General features: G+C 38.7%; 1 protein-coding gene across 2 annotated transcripts in view; it reads left to right on the top strand.

The window, feature by feature from the left end:
- The first annotated feature begins 13,051 nt into the window (after nt 1-13,051).
- The window catches only part of LOC131678928 (protein drumstick), an 88,663-nt gene continuing 83,881 nt past the window's right edge, over nt 13,052-17,833 (top strand). Inside the window, exon 1 of one of the 2 annotated variants that reach the window (XM_058959379.1) lies at nt 13,052-13,841. The gene's annotated coding sequence lies outside the window, so the exon portion shown is untranslated. The remainder of the gene's footprint in view (nt 13,842-17,833) is intronic. The other variant, XM_058959378.1, reaches the window with a different exon arrangement.

The following is a 17,833-nucleotide window of genomic DNA, read 5'->3' as shown; positions in this document are numbered from 1 at the left end:
GTCACTGAATGCCATCCAATGTCTCGTCGACCGCATTGACCATCGTAGACGGTTCCGGAAGTGTCCCGGAAGAATCGCCACCTATAAAAATTAACAAACTCACATAAGTTTATCAGGGGTAGTTGGGACGATCTTCACAAACTTAGTCCCTAATGAAAAGTATGTAATCGCCATAGATGTCTATAAAATTTCGTACGGATCGGTTATATGGTTCCGGAGATATAGATCGAACCTTCCAGTCACATATGAAATTCCTACATAAGCCGGAACATTTTTTTTTCTTAAGGGGACCACATGAAATCGAGTTCGTACTTTCGATGCCAAATATCTCCAAAATGCATGAATCGACTAGATTTTATGTTACATAGAAAAAATGTTCGGCTGCTATTGAATGTTATCTCGATCTGAATCCGTTTCCGGTGTTACGGCTTTAACCCTCAAAAAGGCAAGGGATCTCAGTGGCCCGGCTAGTTACTGTTCTCTAGTTTCAATGAACTTGTAATTTGAAATACAAATGATCGAATGTTTTCGGGGCTTCGATTCTCTCACTAATAAAACGACAAAAAAGAGGCTTACGATTTCGTCGGGTCTTAGGAGTGATGCTTCTTGAAGTCACAATTATAGCTTGCCTTTTGAGGGTTAAGAGTGCGACAACACATATAAACTGATACCACTATAACAGTCTAAATCACTAATGACACCCCAAAATCGCTTTGGCCATACACTTAGAAAAAATCGTGTAAATTTACAGCATTAGTAATGAAAAAACGGGCTGTCAATATCTGCTCAGTAATAGCACGATAATTTGCCATTTCAGGCACTATATCAGCAGTATATAAGAACAAAGGGCTTAGCGGCTCTTTAAGGCTGCCCTATATCACTGAGAACTGACCTACAAGTATAGTTTTCAATGTGTGTAAGAAATAAAACCGTTCTTTTTGAAATGCCACCAGAAAGTAGCAATACAATGGTGATTCATGCATGCGAATCTGTATACGATGGTGATATTCAACGTATTTTCGTTTAAATGCTTACACAGGTTTTTCAGGACTGTTTGTTCCAGTTTATATGTCTGTTCTCTGTACCTACACACTCAGATTTGATTTCGCAGTTCGGTAAATTTTTTGACGGAATAGTTCGGTAAATAGAAAAAATAGCAGATGTTTCGGTAACCATGACTTACTTTACAGAAGTTTTGTAAAAAAATACCGAACAGTATGTTAGATACAATCTCTTTTACCAAATTCTGTAAATAAAATTGCAATGCATACGGTAAAACCGGAATACTCCCGAATACGGTAAAAAAAGTTACCGAACGGATTGTAAAACTAACGCTCAATTACCGAAATTTGGTGAATTCATGAAAATGACCTGCCAAACCGCGGCCATTTGCAAAGTTGAAAATTATTTTGTAGATCCCGTTCGTTTTTGCTATTTAGTGCTAGTAATTGCGATTTGATATTGGAAAAGTACCGGAAATAGAACAGAAGGAGCAAAATAAGCAGCTCATCCAATGTTTCCGTAAGTACTTATTTTTTTCCGCTGAAAAATCGATTTTGGGACCTCTCATATCGATTGCTCATCCGATGCGATATCTTGAACCCGATTTATGTCCTTGTACTTCGATTACATGGCACAAAATATCAATCCTTCTTCATACTATCCCAACCGTGTCAATCTCTTTCATGCTTCTGATTCAACTGTATTCTTCGACACATCCATGAAAGACGAGATTCGTGGAATCCCGGATCACATACGTCCGCAAGTGATCCCAAGCATCTTTCATAGTAAATTTCGAGAAGTCGACTGCAACAAGATGTTTTACACCGACGGGTCAAGCCTCGACGGCTCCACTGGCTTCGGTATATTCAATCAAAACCTAACCGCCTCATTCAAACTCAATGATCCTGCTTCAGTTTACGTCGCAGAACTTGCTGCTATTCAGTATACCCTTGGGATCATTGATACTTTGCCCACCGATCATTACTTTATTGTCTCGGATAGCCTCAGCTCAATCGAGGCTCTCCGTTCAATGAAACCTAGAAAGCACATTCCATATTTTCTTGGTAAAATCTGGGAGCGCCTGCGTGGTTTGTCTGTAAGATCGTACAAGATTAACTTAGTTTGGGTTCCCTCGCATTGCTCCGTTTCAGGTAATAAAGAAGCGGACTCTTTAGCTAAGGCGGGCGCTTTACAAGGTGACATATATGAAAGACCAATTAGCTTCAGCGAATTTTTCAGTATTACTCATCAGAGAACCCTCGAAAGTTGGCAAACTTCATGGAGCAATGGTGAACTGGGAAGGTGGCTACATTCGATAATCCCTAAGGTATCGACGAAACCTTGGTTCAGGGGGATGGATGTGGGTCGGGATTTCATTCGCGTGATGTCTCGGCTCATGTCCAATCACTACACGCTGGACGCACATCTCCGGCGTATTGGGCTCGTGAATAGCGGTATCTGCGCTTGTGGCAACGGTTATCACGAAATCGAACATGTTGTCTGGGCATGCGCCGAGTACTGTTCTGCCAGATCTCAACTATTCGATTCCCTTTGGGCCCGAGGAAGATCACCCAATGTCCCGGTTCGAGATGTACTAGCAAGCCGCGATATTCTCTACATGTCCCTCATATACACGTTCTTCAAAACCATCAATATCCAAATTTAAATGCCCCTATCTTTTCTCTTATCATTCCCAGAAGTGCCCTCTTCCGCCTACCGTACCCCAACGATGGTTTGATACGACTCCAAGACGAGACAAAACATCTGTCGAATGAACCAACAACACGAGATCTACAGTACAACATCACACGCCCAGCGCGGTGTGTTTCCGATCCGTATCTGAGCCTTACTACGAAATCGTCTGGAGGAACCCCTGCCGGCTCGAGGAAAACCGCCCGGCGTCCCAATACTTGATACATCCGTTCGAATCTGTAATCCTGGCCGTTGATTCCTGATGCCGGAAACTGAAAGTTTATATCCCCCCCCCCCCCGTTCAGCCTTGTCCACCCTCTCTCCCATGTCTCTGATACACAGATGTATGACTTCACCCCTTCTCCTCTTGAATATCTTCCCAAAACTTATGTGCCCCCCCCCCTTATCATCTAGTTTTAGTTGATCAATATTTAATCTCGTTAAGAAATGCCCAACAGTACCACTACTTTAAAATAGCCCTAATTAATTACCCCTAATCTTGAACAACTCTCTCTAGTTATTTCTAGTTAATAAGCTTGTAAAATGATCCGCTTAGTTAATAATTAATTTCTCCTGCAATCTCCCTTCTAAAAATCATAAAGTGAATTACTAGAAAAAGAACACACAAAATGACCCGTCCCCCAAATATTACGACTATTATATTATACCCTCTTTTATATGTATAAGTTAGCTGTAAAGTTTTTTTTTTTTAGTTTCATTATATAAAACAAAATAATATTGAAATGTGTAACCCCCTAGTTTTAAGAAATTCAAAATGTAAAACAATGAAAAAATGACACCTTTAAGCTAACGCATACGTGCCTTATCAAAAAAACAAATTGAAAAAAAAGTACTTATTTATTGGTTCTATGTTTCTTATTTTCTTCTAGACCGTGATAATCTGTTTCGACTGCCGGGAGCTCCGAATATGTAGCAGAATCACACAAGCACATCAACAATCAGCAAAAAAATATGTTTCTGTTATTTGAGTAGATTATTGGTGTCTAAACATTCGACACTACTTGAACAAAGCATATGTGTACGGGGTATATCCCATTAGGCATAAATACGTTAGGCATACGGACGTTTGGCATACGTACGATAGGCATAATGGACGTTAGGCATAATATACGTTAGGCATAATTGACGTTAGTGGCATAAGGAACGTTAGGCATAAATTATCACTTCAAGAAAATAAATTTTTAGCGGTGATGACCTAGAATGAAAAGAGCGTAAATTTTTGAACTTTTTATATGTGGTAGAATTACTCTGGAAGCTTATCAAACTCGATCAACATTCTATTCTACTGTATATACTTGAATAAATATGACGTTCAATAAAAGAAGCAAACCGATTGTGTGTTATGCAGGAATTCAGCTTGCGTTCTGCCAAGTCGCTCAACAAGTTTTGAATTTTGTAAAAAAAAATGTAATTCATTTTGTTTTTTCTATCTTTGATAGTACTCCTAACGACCTGTCTTTCGCATTTTCAAATAAAATTTGCAGAAAACTCTCTGAAAATCACGAACGTATATAACCCTTAATGTATGAATAACGCACATCAACTTGGATTAGCTCTTATATAAATGTATGGTGCAATTTTCCAAGAAGAAAATATGTGCTCTTGAAGAATAGCTCATGAAAGAAAGAATGATGCATTTCATTATTTATTCAACGAATATAAGAATATTGCTGCTTCAATATTGATTATCACCTATATTTTCAAGTTCAATTATTATAGTTTAGAGGCCATCAAAATAGAACTACGGAAACTGTCTGATACGAGGAACAGTTTATTTGTGTACTGTGACGAGGTACCGAAACGAAAAAGGTATCGTCACAAACGTAAAATCTGTAGCCTAAGACTGATGCTGTGTATAACATTGCAAGTTTCCATAGGCTCCAAAACTTAATATTTTTTTCATTATTTGGCTATTTTAAATATTTGGATCCAACTGTATTGGTTATACATATAATAGACCAGAAATGTGCTTGTACCAAACTGTTGACTTAACCCTAAAACTTGCGTTTTCCACCCTAGAACGTTGCACTGGGGTACAAATGTACCCCATGCGTTTGATCGCAATTTTCGCAGGTAAAAATGCAAACAAAAGAAATGTATAATACATCATTTTCTTCGTTTTTTAATTGCGAAAGGAGCTGTGTAAGTGAAAGTATGGAATTTATTAAATCAATGATACATAAATTGGCTTGAACAAAATAAAAAGTGAAAAAATCACGGTTTCGACTTTTTCACTAAAATTACTGTAACTTTGCGAATTTTCAACCGATTTGAAAAAATCAAATGATTCTAAAAGTGGAAAGAATCGTCTTGAAAGGGTATAAAATGGAATTTCGATATTTTTAAAAAGGTGCAATTATCTTGAAGAGTGAAAGTTTAAAAATCGGGTTTTGGAAAATACCACGAAATGGGGTGGAAATTGAAATGAAAAAAAAAAATTCTGACCAGTAATACATTGGTAACACGCAATGTTTCTGTTACAGCAGTTATTGTGCGCAAATTATACTTGCGAGCCATTGCTTTGAAAAACTATAAAAATTAACAATAAAACAATAAAAATCATCAAAAATGATAACAATTTTTTGCTCCGCTTCGATATTAAATTAAATTAATTAAATGAATGATTAAAAACGATTATATAATACGAATTGTTACTTACGTAGTAAAACAACCAGTATTTAAACTAGTATTGTCACGAATCACATTTCCACTGACAGCACGAAACCTGACGAAATACTAACGGCAACCTAACACTGGGGTACAAATGTACCACACGCCAACTTTGATACCTGGTTCCACGAAGGCTATAAGCAAACTGGCTATACCATCTTTTCCTGCTCTTACTAGGAACTCTAAATTGAATTATGGTTAGGGTCCCAGGTCGGTTAATGCCGAATTCTCGTTTTCACACGGCTCCAAAGAAGGCGTGGGGGTACATTTGTACCCCAGTGCAACGTTCTAGGGTTAAATCAAGGGATGCTTTCTTCATCTCGTCCACGGAAAATATAGAAAAAAACCCTAGACTTACAAGGGTTAAATATGTCGCATTGTATTTTTCATTCTCTCGTTAAACTCGAAAAAAACAATTGTAGGATTGATATCTCTATAATAACGAAAGCCTTACGATTACTTTTATAATTTTGAAAATTATGCCTAACGTCCATTATGTCTAACGTGCTTATGCCTAACGTATTTATGCCAAATGTCGCGCACCCATATGTACGCGTTAACTGTATGATAGTGAATTGTGTTCAATCATTTTAAATTCATGAATTCTGTTCTAATTATGGAGAAATACAAAAGATGGAATTTCAAAGATAGTTAATGTTAAATACAAACCCGAACTTTTAAATTTATGCGATTTTGATTCTATACGAAAACTAAAAGTACCGTAAAGATCCGGTGGCTATTTACCGGAATTACCGAGCTCGTTGGTAGTTTTTGACAGATGAGTCGAAAAATGCATTACCGAACGCTCTGTAAATAACTCATTTACATAAGTAAGTACCGAACGTTTAGCTGTTGAAAGTTCGGTAAAAACCAGCCCGGGGACAACTTGACAGCTCCCATGTATTGAACTCATAAGCAAATTTTGTGGTGATTTGATGTTGTCATGGCGGCTCGAATGAAGCAAAATTTGAAAAAGGCGCATCCCATTTATTATTTTCCATAGGGGAGATGACCCAATAGTGGATGAACTATGCCAACGCCTAAGCAATTTTAAAAGTAAACTAACTCAAATTTACTTATATATGCTATGTATTTGTATTTATTTGAAAGATTTTTCAATTCTACAGCTAAAAAAAATCCATACATGTAAGTTAAACCTCTACTTTTTGCCAAATTGTTAAAAAAAGGAAACGCTGTATAAGACCCAATAGTTGTGATAGTGTTCCTATAGTTGGAAGTCTATGTTCCTATAGTTGTAATATTTGTTTTCGCTCATCCACATGGGTTATTTCGTACCATTTTAACGAATATAATGATTCGAACATTAAACATTATCGAATTCTAATAGTATAATAATATAAATTGTATAAACAATTGTTACTGTATTTTCAGTTTTTTGGTTTTACAGTAATGTTTTCGACAGGATACCCGGGTATCTTTTCATATTTCAATCCATGAAATTCCAGTGTTCTTCTCCAAGCTGGGGATTGGTATTTAGTGACATCTTAGAACATCCCGAAGCTTAGCGTTTTAGGGAATAAAATTGATGATGTGGAAAAGGGGGGCCTGAGCAAGGGCTTCTAGATTTTTTTACCCCGTAACAGCCGACAAGGGCACCCGGGTTCCCAGAAACTAAAATACTCATAACTGCGGCATGTTCTAACCAATCTTGACTCTTTTAGCTGTTTTGGATTCAGGAACCCATCTACTTTTAGACTCTGTGAAAATGAACCGGATGAATTCATCTGGTTGTCGGCATTTGTAAATTTCAATGGGATGGGGTTGCCGTTTGGATGTCAAAGTATCATATGGTTCCGTAACGATGAATAACAGATTTCTGAAACAATTGTAACAAATTTGATTTTTGGTTTTTAAAGGTTAAAGGTGTTTTTGTGTTGTTGGTTAAAAATCACAAAAAGTAAAAATAATAAACGAGGACAATTACGAATAATCAATTTAACAACTAGCTACTTGTGTACTTATTTCTATTTTTCCATTGATCGTAATTTTCGTAATGTATTGTCACTTTGAAGTTGTCAACCTCGTTTAAACAACCCCAATCTTTTGAATGGAAAAAAGATGTTACATATTCCCAAACTATGTATGTAGAGAATAGAAAGAAACACAACTCTCATATCAATGATAGCTGGACTGAGAGAGCAGGCGATTAAAAAGTGAACCAGAATAAGAGTATGTGAGCAGCAGTGGAAACAAAAATGAAAACATCTATCCGTACCATTTTGATATGAACGGAAATGGTAGTACAACTAATGCAACAGGTAACACAACTATACCAACATGGCAGGCTGATTTGACCCAATAGTCGTACTATACGTTTTTATGAGAACAAATAACCAAAGCTATTTGTTTGATACTGGAAACTGCAGTTTAACTTATTTTTATGCATATGCATATGTTAAATATTCATGTTGCGTTTTGTTTTTACTTAGCTTTGCAGTTAGAAAAATAAAGCTATTACTATTACAACTATACCGACATGTTAGGTTATCCTGGCCCAATAGTTGTAATACACGTTTTTATGCGAAAGAATAGTCAAAACAATAACGTTTGATATTGGAAAGTACGGTTTAACTTCTTAGTAGAAAGTATATGTAAAAATATGCACGATCGGTTTAGCTTTCATTTAGTTATACGCATAGAAAAAAAACTACTCCTGCTAGCGAAATAGTTAGCGCGCTACCGTCGTTACGTAGTCCGCAAAGAAAAAGCATTTTATGCAGATATTTGATACTATTAGAGCACTTGTTGTATTCTAAGTAATATTAGAAATATGAAATTTATAAACTGATATTTTTCCCTTAACGTTATTTAAATGACCAAAAACAATCATTTTTCATCACTATCACAACTATACCTGCTATCGCAACTATTGGGTCAGCTTCCCTATCTGTAAAAAATAAACAATTTAAGCATTTCTATCATCAAAATGTATTTCGCTGTGCAAGTTAGAAACTGTCGTCATTCCACGATACCTAAACAGAAATATGGATTCCATTTTAAGTTTAAAAAATCCAAAATAAAATAAATCGATTTTCGGAAATACAAGAAGATGACTTTCAAAATCAAGCTACTTCCACTTGTATTGGAATTTCCGAAAATCTTCCGGATCGAATCAACTTCTCTACAGGCATGAAATCCTCCGGTAGATAACGTTCCGTTAGGTTTCTATCAGACTGGAGTCGAGTAAAATACCAGAATAATTCTGAAGGGATCCGTAACAAAACCATCGCAATATCTTCTGAACAGAATTGCTGCAGAAGTCGAACAAAACTCTGGCAGTAGTCGAACAAAATTGTACATTCCTGACAGCATTCTTGCTGTATCCGAGCACTACCGGTTTGCTGTCAGAATTCTGATAAAAGCACACACATTCTATTCAAAATCAATTTTGCAAAATGTGTAGAAAATTCTACATATATTGTTTATTTTCCCGATCAAAATACTAGAATTCTTGACGTTCTCAATGAACGTGAAACAAGATGTCGTAGGTTCACAAATTGTTAAGCTTGATGATTTACTTTTATTGGCCAAAATATTTTTCATTCACATTTATCGAAAAAAAGAACCAATGATTCACTGATTACAAACTTCACACAACAAGAAAACCAAAACATTTTTAGGAAGGAAGAGAGACAGTTGCTAAAAACAGCGACTTCCAGCTGAATTTATAATAAGATTTAGGTATGTAACTTTGCTGACGGTTCCCAGTTAGGGATATATTTATTCTTTAATAATAGTTTTCATTATCCAAATTTTGGAATACGCTTTTTCTAAATGTTATTCTAGCCGCATTGACGGCGTTCATAACACACGTAACGACACCCGCCTTTCTCTTGAAACTTTTTCGTTTCGTTGTTCGTGGTACTCGTACACTGCCGTTATAAGCATATTTGTCCCATGTTCTATGGGATTCCCTATATACATGGGACAATTATGCTTAGAGCGGCAGTACAGGGAAGGCATACTAGCGCCACCAGCAAATCGGTAGTACATATATGAAACAAGCACTAACTGTCAAGTTGTCCCTGGGTTGGTAAAAACTTACCGAATACTGCAATATTTTCTAAGTGTGTATAGGGTGAAGTGCCTATTTTCACCATACTAAGGAGGGCGCCTCACTGAATCATTAAATACTCGGCCTACAAACAATGGAATGCGTAAAAACTGGCATCAACAGCTTTGCTTCGTTGTTAAGTACCAAGATAATAACATACATGCGCTGAAAACAGTGAAATTCTTGTATTTGAGCGCAACGAAAACACGAATCGAGTGCCCCCATTGTTGCGCTACCATTTGACTCAATGCGTTGAACAAAGATGGCAGACACTGCTCTAACCAACGGCTTCCAATGGGTAGCGTGATAATAGAAACATAGCGATAATGGACTCATCGCCCTATGTAGATCTAACGTAAATAGTATGCTACGTTATAATGCTTGTTGGTTGTATGGGTAAAAGCTATCATTTGGGGCATTATGTTGTTTTTGCCGTTTTCCGATGCAGCTTACATTAAAGATACATAGTCAACTTTGCTTTTATTTTCTTGTATTTAAATGAAAAATAAGAATTATTTTACGAAATTAGATTTCCAGGGCCAAACCTTCAATTTAAGCACCGTTACACCTATCTTTTTGCTAGGTTAACTGTCAAAAATGCTAACCCACGTGGCTCAAATAAATTAAAAATCTTTCTAAAATTATAAGGGTTGAACATATATGTTTATATTTAAAAAGTTGAGCTCTATCGATTTATTTAATAAAAGAAAAATAAATCTTCACTTAATGACTCAATTCGACGATAGTTATGATTATTTCTCAAATCAGAGCTGACAACGTTTCCTTAGTTTATGACAACTACGTTTGACAAAAATTTTCTTCTACATTTTTGACTAAATATCTTTAATGTAATTTTCCATATGACATGTGCCTCTTGTAGAGTTCCATTGGCGCTATGTCATCCATACCTTACATTGCCAGCTTCAAATTCCAAAGTTAATCTTAAAAATCAGCCACCTACCTAAACAGACATTTATGCTCCCTCTGCCTAACAAAATGAGTCGGAAAGCTCCTAAACCCGACCTCGACAACCTTTTTGCGTAATTGGCAGCAGTGGCTAAAACGGAACGAAATTATCTTCCCCGTTGCGACACCGTCCCAGCGTCCTGCCCGGTTGGCCACTGGTCGCTGCATGTTGCTTATGTGCAAGCAGCCTATCTCCACTACCGTGGCCGGTGTGTGCCTGGAGGCCTCCAATCGGTGGCCGCGCAAGTGGCGCTGGTGTTGGTGCACTCTTTCGCCGTCTATGTACAAAACCGAGCCGGTTGGCTTTGCAGGCCAACCAACAGCCAACGCAAAGACAGGCAGCCGCGAGAACATCGATGATGCCAACGCGCCACCACGATCTGGCAGCCCGAAAGCTGCCGAGTTGATCAATCCCAAAACTCATGTGTCTCTTTCTTTCCTTCTCTTTCGAGCCGCAGTTGAAATGAGAAGGTTGACCCCACCGCCGTTCGCCAACAGCACCAGCGCACTGCTGCTGCTACCTCTGAGATACCGCGTCGCCGCCGTCTCGGTGATCCGCAGAGAGCGATCTTGACGCGCGTAACGGCGGTAGCGGTAGAATTTATACAATAAACATAAAATAAAAGAGAATGAGAAACGATGGGTTTATTCGTTGTATGCAGAGAGGAAATCGTTTCGCTGAGAGGGTACAGAGGGGTTACCGAAAGGAATGTTAAAGATTGCCTTTGTGGCGGTGTCGACGGGTAGACTTGGACCTGGTGATCACGAAGGGCATTGCGGCACGGTACGAAAGAAGAAAGATTGCGGCTTTACATGTGCAGCATGGGAAAGCAGAATAAGAAGACGGTCGAAACGAAACGCGGCAAGAAGAAGTCTAAACAGAGCATGAATGACGAAGAATGGAATTAAAATTAATAACGTTATAAAAAGCGACTATATGTGTTTTTTTATGTGTGCTTTGCGGCGAACAAAGAGAGCGAGAGCAAGCAAACCCGAACAAAGCGTTGAACGTTGGTGTTGGTCAGGCGGTGTCGTTGTGTGTTGGTGAGCTAAGCGAGGAAGCTAGCTCATTCCGACGCGTAAGCAATTTGAATAAGAAGCCGTGCAACTACCGAATGTGCACGAGAGAAAGAGCAAAACGGCAGCGGAGAAAAGTGGGCGGAGTGTAGCTATTGCCTGCTAACTGATTTCGGCTGGCATGGAAATGGGTGGAGTTTAGCTGGAGAAACCCTTAACTGATCGATCGAGGGAAGGCTGGCCGGCAGGCAGGAACCGAGCGGAGCGGAAGTCGCGGGTGGGCACAACTGAGGTGCGCGCCTGTTGACTCATGCAAAGTGCGCTTCAATCAAGAAGGTGAAGCCCAAAACGCAGTAGGCAGCTGCTGGCGAGACGGATGCCCGGATGGCTCTGGGACAGGGTGGCCAGATATTTTGTTTGAAAAGAAATTCAAATTAGAATCTTTGATACTACAATCGATTGCGAAATTTCTATTTTGAGTTCACGACAGATTTCACAGTGGATTTTAAACGGACAGAACAATTGCGGAGTTAGTATTACAGTTGCAAATAATTCTTTAAAATCGAGTTCGTACTTCTTCCTTGTAGCAACGAGGGTTTTATGGCTCTTTGGAGTCGCACAATAACTCGCACTTGACATGTGCTGTAAAACAATTGATTCTTTGCGAAAAGGGTGTTTTTGATTTTCTGTTTCGACGAATGTAGCAACTAGAATTTTATTGACCCTAAAATACCGGACTGTTTAGAACATATGGTCGGTGTTAAGTCAGACCGGACTAAGTCGCAAATCATCAAAAAAATGAGATAATGATATCACTGGATAAAGAATTTCGTCATCTACATTCGACATTTTCCAGATTTGAAATATGTAACAATAAACAAGACTTATAGCAAAAATTAATTTTCAATTATAATGTAAATGCGATTGAAACTTTAAACTTATTTTTCTCGAAATCAATATTTTGTCACTTAGTCCGGTATGACTTAACACCGATCATATGACGATTGAATTACAGACAAAACCTAGCTGGGTTTAAATTTTCGACGCCTTACTTCGTAATCCATGTCGTAACCATATCACAGAAACCAAGGATAGGCAATCTTATTCTTTACGAAAGAACATGCGAATTAACTTTCATCGCGCTCCACATTATCTGGCAACACTGGCACCCCGATCGTCACACACGCCTCAGCCACACCGTGCGCGCGCGTAGGACGTTGTAGACAAAGCGTGAATCAACGGACCAGCGAGAGAGGCTCTGGTTCGAGCGAGAAAGCTTGCGTGTGAGCGAGCGGGAACGAACGAGAAAAACCAGTGTGAGAGCCTAGACGCAAGAGTCAAGTCGGCAGCAAACTTGATGGTACATATACCCGAGAGTCAAATCGTCAAGCGCAACATCAACAGCAACGGCAGCAGCAGCTGTGTATATAGAAGGAGATTTAATGTACGCACTCTAGGGGTCTACGGTGCTACGGGGGGCATCAATAAAGCAGCTACTAGTGTAGGTTTTCTCCTGGCCTTTCAGTGGTTCCATCTCGCTCTTGCACGTGGCAACAGATACGACCCGGACGGTAACATGGTTAAGTACAGTAGATGTCTGCAGTTTCAGTTTGCAGCTACTATGCCAGAAAGTCTTTTGACTTCTGTTACTAGCAAACGCTCGCAACACTCGTTCCAAGTCCAGCGTACTAAACAGGCCGTTTTTTGGTAGCCACCTTCTACAATTCTCCGTCATAACTTTTAAACTTTTCGGGTTACCCGATTGACTCTACTCCGATTGGTGTGCGGGGCATACACACACGTTCCGACGCGTTTGCCTCCTGTTGCTGACTCGGTCGGTCGGCCTCTCGTGTCGTTATTTCGGTGTGTATTATTGCGCGCTGCTGTGTTGAGTATAGAGCTCGACTCATCGTCTTCATCTTTGTACAACCGGGGGTCTCCCGTGCGCTCTGAGCTGTGCTGCTACGCTACCCTTGCCTTCAAGTGCGGAAGATCAATTTAGTCATAATAGCGATACGCACAGAAGCGTTCGGAAGTTATATTACATCTGAGATATTATTAACTCTCACACTTTTTTCGACTGTGCTGGAGTTCAGAGCGTCATCCCGCGCAGGAGTTCTTGCAGGATTTGCTGATAGTTAATATCATTGGTTTTACCGCTGCATCCTACTGTTTTTCGTGCGATCGAGGCAGTTGTCCTGAAAGCAATAGAGTGAATATAAATGAATTATGTTGAGCTAGAAAGTGACTCCAGCGATACTAGTGTACCGAAGAGAATAAATTGTGGTAAAAAGTGTTCAAAAAAGTAGCTGACGGCACTGTAATCCAACTAGAGGAAATTGTACTGATTGTCGAGCGGAGCACAGATCATCACTGCACGAAACTGCGGTTTTAAAAGGTAAGTTTATTACTGCACACTTTAAAAACTACTTTTCAAGCTAAATTACACGGCAAACGTCGTCCATCGCACCACGAATACGGTAGCCGACTGGAGCTGGTAGCCAATGCAGTGGCCCGAGCTACCGGTCTTTACACCGCCTACTTTTTCATATCTTTCATATCCATATCTGGTTGGCTTTTGCTACTGTTCGGGCTACCGTTTGTGCGCTTTCACCAACACATACACACACGTTGGCAAGAATGGAGTTTCATTCTTTTTCGAGTTTCCAGCAAGTGACATCTTTCATCTCCTCGCGTTAAGCCGTCGGACTTCAATCCATTCAATCCGAATAGTTTTCCCGACGGCGTTCGCTTCCATTCCTTCAATTTGCCTATCAAATTTAACTGCCAATTTTGCGTACAACACGCGAACTCCCGACCCAAAATGACGCACGTCCCGAAGGGAGAAAACACGGGTGGAAGAGACACGGAGGAAACAATTCCGGCTACCGGTTTTTGCGCCGCCCTTTTTCCTCGTTGCCCGTTGAAACCCGTTTTTTCGGCACGTAACGAAGTAGTAGGAACGAGGCAAACGTCTAATTATAATGTCGCCGTTCGCTCGCACACACGACGACGATCATCGAAGCAAAGCGCGTGCTACCTACTCCGCTGCTCCGCTGTTGCAACACATATCGCTACCGGGGTTACACGCGCACATGTGCACACCGGGTCTCGGTCGGTCTGTGTTCGCATTTTTTTCTTTCTGTTCGTTGTTCTCGATTTTCTCTTCGGGCTACTGGTTTTTGGGGTGCTGCTGGTTGCAATGCGCGAGCGTTTGCAACAAACGCCACCGACGGCTGTGGCTGCGGATTGGCCGAATTCGATGTGCGTGTTTGTGTTCAAAGGAAGGTTAGTGGTGGAAAATGTGGAATGTCGAAGGAAAAGTAACATGGCTACCTTTGGTTTGTTTTCGCTGCTGCTAATTGGGTGTTAATTTTTAGTTTATCTGTGATTTGATATCGTGTTCATTAGGTCCTTAGTTGGTACATGACGGGAAATGTCATGATTAGTCAAAGTTTTCTAGATACTCTTATTTCACGACAAACAAAAGAGTAAAGGACGATTCAGACGATACATCAGCTTCCGTCAACGTCAACGGAACGTCACCGTTCCGTCAGGATAAGTTACATACAGTGAAATGGAGGCATTCACACACAACATCAACGGCACGGAACGTTTTGACGTACGGCATGTGTGAACGGACGCAAGAGAAAAGTATTTAACTTATCCTGACGGAACGGTGACGTTCCGTTGACGTTGACGGAAGCTGATGTATCGTCTGAATCGCGCTTAAGGCATATAAGTCAACTGCTAAACTTCACTTCGAGTGGACATTCCGGGAGAACCGTTACTCACGAATCACAGATGTCGGTACAAAAGAGAAAAGTTTCTCTTTGATAAGCTATTGTAAATTGTGCTCGGCTAATAACGGTTTGTCCGGAAATTTCTCTCAAAGAACATTTTGACAGTATGCTTTTACGCAGGAATGTTTGTCGAGATTTGACAAAAGAGAAGGAGCCTTCTGAGAATTTCACTTTTTTAAATACATTTAGTTGTAGTTATCAGTTTGACGAATTGAATTGAATAACATTTCACTATCTATTTCGAAAATGTTCTTAAGAGCCACCGAAAATAGTAAATGTTATCGCTACCATTGCTACAGAATTTAGGTTCGTTTTCTGTCAAAAGATGAACGAATTAAAACTTGCATTTCATTCATGAATGCGCTGTTGTTACATCTCATATATTTGGGAGTGTTGCCAAGTATTTGGAATCGAAATCTGGCACTTTCGAAAAATAGTCTGGAAGAATCTGGCACATGATAAATTGCAATAAAGCTACTTGATACTATGTTTTTTTAATTGTCGCAAGGTTCCACTATATCGATTTTGTTGGCTATTTTCGGCAAATTTGAGACTAAGAGAAACGAAAGCAACGAAATTGAAAGACGGACAGGTAGGTATTCTAGAGCAAATCAGTTATAAACTTAGAACGGAAAACTAGGACTAGGCAGGCTCATATGGACATGATCGAAAGGAAATGTGAAGAGCCTTCTGCTAAGTAGAAGTTGGGCGTTGCACGGCGTCGGCGGTAAAACATGATGATGAGTTATGTTCTATCAATGACCATGCGGTAGACTTGGGTGCAACGCCCAACTCCTACTTAGCAGAAGGCAAAATACTTCACATTTCCTATCGATCATGTCCATATGAGTATGCCTAGTCCTAGTTTTCCGTTCTAAGTTGATTCGCTCTAGAATACCTATCCGTCTTTCAATTTCATTGCTTTCGTTTCTCTTAGTCTCAAATTTGCCGAAAATAGTCAACAAAATTGATATAATAAAGCTACTTTCATTCTTCAATTTGTTGTTTTATTGTTAGTTCGTGAAATTTTATCGAGGTGGACGTTGAATCCGAGAGCCATTTGTTTATATGCCACTGAAATTGTTGGATCTGGGAGACATAGAAAAATATAACAACCCAAAGAGTAGATAGTTCAATTTAGCTTTTTCTTTTCACTCGCACTCACGAAGGTTTTCGAAATTCGAGAAATTATTTTCAGTCTCTTTTATGTTTTTTCAAAAGTAATCAATCTTAAGTCCAGGTTAAGGGGTTACATACCTCTTTACGAGAAAAATGTCAACACAATTTGAATTTACTTAAAGGCGTAAAGCAATGATTTCATTTCATCAAACTTATAGTATTTTGGTAGTACATTTTTCATTGAAACAAAAAACATAAGTTTATAAAAATGTATTGATATTTGGCGAAGTTAAGGCTTTTTCCCCGAAACCCTTTTTTTATTCAAGAGGTTTGCGGTGATTACAATTGAAGACCAATAAATCAACGTAAATCCCAAACTCACAAAAATCCATTATTATATAAGTATTCCTTGTAGCTTAACGTTTAGTTGAAGAAATAATAATTTTTTTCCTGCTTTCGGGAACGTTTTTCCTAAAAAATCGCTGTTTTGGACTCTAAAATTTGCATTTTAAAATTCTCGCCTACAAAACAGAAATTCATGCATAAAAAGGAAATTGTTTGGACTTTAAAAATTGTATTAAAACATTCTCATCTACAAAACAAAAATTTATGCATGAAAAAAGAAGTGTTAAGGTACGAGAAAAATTAATTACGATCAATTGAAAAAAATTGAAGAAAATCGGTTGAGTGGTTTTTCGGCAATCGTGATCACGGAAAAACCATTTCGAGATAATCGAGTTTAAAATTTCAAGTTACCACTGCTCTTGGTAGACGAATCACGCTTGGAAGCGCTGTAACTTTCGATCTATTGCTCGGATCTTTAAGAAAATTTGCGAAAATGTTCTCAATGCGTTGAACTTTCAGATTAATAATAAAAATATTCGACTTTTTGAAAAATAAAAGGGTTCGATTTTTTGAAAAATAAAACCCGTTAAAACAAGTATCAGTAATGCGTTAAGATTTTTTGCCATGGTTAAGTGAAAACTACCATCGAGGTTTACCTTAATTCTCCTTAATATATGAGCATGAACTCGATAGCAAATTTTGTGGTAATTTTGTGATGTCAAATGCAGTATCATTTAAAAAAGACGCATCTCATTTATTACTTTCCATATTCGTAAAAAATAAATTATGTAAACATTTCTATCACCCAATTTATTTTGCTGTTCAAATTAGAAACTGTTCTCGTTTTGAATTTCAAATTCGTACCCCTTTCTATTCTATTCTATTCTAACTCTTACACAGCCAGAATTGAAAAGCATCCTGGAAAACACCGCAGTTATTCTTTAGTGTTTTTCTTGTCAACATTAATATTTGAAGCATATTATGTGTAATATGTCGCAAATATTAAAACGGCCAGGCCTACTGTGCAGAGTTGGGTTAAAAGGTGTTTCAAAACTATACGGCAATAAATTTATTCATTTAATGAATAATTTAACTAACGAATCGTTTTGAATTTTGAATAAGG

This window comes from Topomyia yanbarensis, chromosome 2 (assembly GCF_030247195.1).
Source record: "Topomyia yanbarensis strain Yona2022 chromosome 2, ASM3024719v1, whole genome shotgun sequence".
Classification (NCBI taxonomy): Eukaryota; Metazoa; Arthropoda; class Insecta; order Diptera; family Culicidae; genus Topomyia; species Topomyia yanbarensis.
The sequence above is the reverse complement of the archived record's forward strand: the minus strand, read 5'-3'. Positions and strand labels throughout refer to the sequence as shown.